Raw genomic sequence first — 2,790 nt, 5'->3', positions numbered from 1 at the left:
TGTTGTTTTGGGTTTTGGTTTTTCAAGACAGGGTTTCTCTGTGTAGCCCTGGCTGTCCTGGAACTCACTCTGTAGACCAGGCTGGCCTCGAATTCAGAAATCTGCCTGCCTCTGCCTCCCAATGCTGGGATTAAAGGTGTGCGCCACCACCGCCTGGAAAGTTTCTTTTATGTTTTTTTTTTTTTTTTTGATGCTCCCTAATCAGTAAGAAGTGACCTTTATTATTTTTTTCCACTGGTTTTGGTTTGAAGTCTATTTTGTCAGGTGTTAGACCAGCCATGCCTGCTGGTTTCCTCGGTCCATCTGTTCAGACTGTCCATTCCAATCCTTTGATCGTCAGGTACTGTCTGTCTTCTGCGATGAGATGGGTTTCTCAGGCAACAAATAAATGGTTCCTATCTTCAAATTCAATCTACTGGTCTGTGTAAATACTTAGTTGTAATTAAAAGGCATGTGTTGGTTTCTGTCTTCTCTCTGATTTTGTGATGTGTGATTACTCCTCCTCTTGCTTTTAATTACCACTCTACCATGGTTTCTTTCTCTCTCTCTCTCTCTCTCTCTCTCTCTTTCTTCTTCTTCTTTTTTTTTTTTTTTTTTTTTTTTGGTTTTTCGAGTCAGGGTTTCTCTGTGTAGTCCTGGCTGTCCTGGAACTCACTCTGTAGACCAGGCTGGCCTCGAACTCAGAAATCCGCCTGCCTCTGCCTCCCAGAGTGCTGGGATTACAGGCGTGCGCCACCACTGCCCGGCTGCACTGGGTAATGTTTAATGGATGATTTTCAAAATCCCTTCCAACACTAGGGTCTTTGGAGCAGGCTGGCCTCGAACTCAGAAATCCGCCTGCCTCTGCCTCCCAGGTGCTGGGATTAAAGGCGTGTGCCTCCACTGCCCGGCAGGTTTATTTCTTTTAAAAATATTTTATTTTCATGTGCATGAGTGCTTTGCCTACATGCATGTACATGTACCACACATATGCCTGGTGCCCTCAGGGGTCAAAAGAGAGGCGGATGCCTAGAATCAGAGTTATGGATATTGTGAGCTACGTTCTTAACTGCTAAGTCACCTCTCCAGTCCCAGTTCATCCTTTCTTGCGGCCTTCTGGAGGAATTTTTTTTTCTTTGAAGCCTAAGAATTCCTTCAACTATATTTGTAGTGGCTTAGTGATCATAAAGTCCTTTAGCCCCTTTTTTTTTTTTTAATCAGGAGAGTTTTTGTTTCTCCTTCAGTTATGATAGATTGCTTTGCTGAGTATAGCTGGTATGGTCGGGATGGTCTTTCAGAACTTGAAATATATCCTTCCAGGCCTTCTTGTGTTTTAAAGTTTTAGTTGCAAGTTGTTGCCAACAACCTTGACTGAGAAAGAAAAGCATTCTGTGTCTAAGGGCACTGCGACCGCTGACACACCAGGTCAGAGTGAGGGATCCGCACAGCAGCAGTTTCTGCCTCGGGGACCTGGGAAGGTGCTTTCTTAAGCTGTGTGGACAAGCACGGTTCTGGGGTTTTCTATCCATACGTCCTTGTCTTCTGCCTTTGTTCTTCTTGTGATCCTTTTGTTTTGTTTTGTTTTGTTTTGTTTTTTGGATTTGTTCCCCACCCCCACCCCCAGACAGGGTTTCTCTGTGTAGCCCTGGCTGTCCTGGAACTCACTCTGTAGACCAGGCTGACCTCGAACTCAGAAATCCGCCTGCCTCTGCCTCCCAAGTGCTGGGATTACAGGCGTGCACCACCACTGCCCGGCTTCCTTATGAACTTTTAAGCAAAACATTCTATTCCTTATAAACATGGTTAGATACTTTTTTTTTTACATTATGATTATCTTTGCATGTATCAAATAAAAGCTCCTAATAAAAAAGTGTACGAAGCACTCTGAATCCGTAGGGCTTCTCGAATGCTCTGTGTCCGCAGCAACCTCTACTGAAAATTCACATCGCAGAGTCTTATTTCGTGGACTGAACTCCAGTATCTCTGGCAGTTAACTATGAAAACAACGATGGACTTGCCTTGATGTGTGTTTTGGTATTTCTATCTTGTGCTTTTGGGATACTTTCTACTGTGCGTTTGTTTTAATATGGTGATGGCAGGGAGGGTCTTGTTTTGGGAAGGGGTCTTGTTGGCTTGGTGTCCTAAATGCCTTTTCTATCTGGATTGGAGTTGAGATATTTGCCCTCTCTTTCATCTTTTCTCTATTGTGAGAGTTTCCACAGAGTTTCTCTGGGGGCTTACAGATTGTCTTAGTTAGCTTTCTACTGCCATGATAAAGAATATATGTAATGACCCAAAGCAGCATGGGGAAGGGGCTTGACTGCTAGGCATACAGGCTACAGTTCATCATGAAGGGAGCCCGAGATGCTCAGGCCAGCAACCCGAACGCAGGAACTGAAGCGAGACCATGGCAGGAGCTTGGCTTGCTCTCCATAGCTTGCTCAGCCCACTTTCTCACACAACTCAGGGGTACCTGGCCCTGGGGTGACATGACTCCCATGGAGCTGGGCCCTCCTGCAACAGTCATTAATCCTGACAATGCCAGACAGATGGGAGGTATTTTTTTTTTCTATTGATGTTCCTCTTCCCAGATAACTCTGACTTGTATCAGGTTGACAAAAATGAACTAATATTTATTAATTTTCTTCACAGGGCTTTTTGTTTGGCTTATGTTTTCACATCCTGCGTTTCAGGCTTTTTTTTTTTTTTTTTAACCAGTGCTTTTTTTAAAAATTGAATTCCTGGACTGGAGAGATGGCTCAGAGGGTAAGAGCACTAACTGCTCTTCCGAACGTCATGAGTTCGAATCCC

Source organism: Apodemus sylvaticus, chromosome 10, assembly GCF_947179515.1.
Source record: "Apodemus sylvaticus chromosome 10, mApoSyl1.1, whole genome shotgun sequence".
Classification (NCBI taxonomy): domain Eukaryota; kingdom Metazoa; phylum Chordata; class Mammalia; order Rodentia; family Muridae; genus Apodemus; species Apodemus sylvaticus.
Note: the sequence above shows the minus strand (reverse complement) of the source record.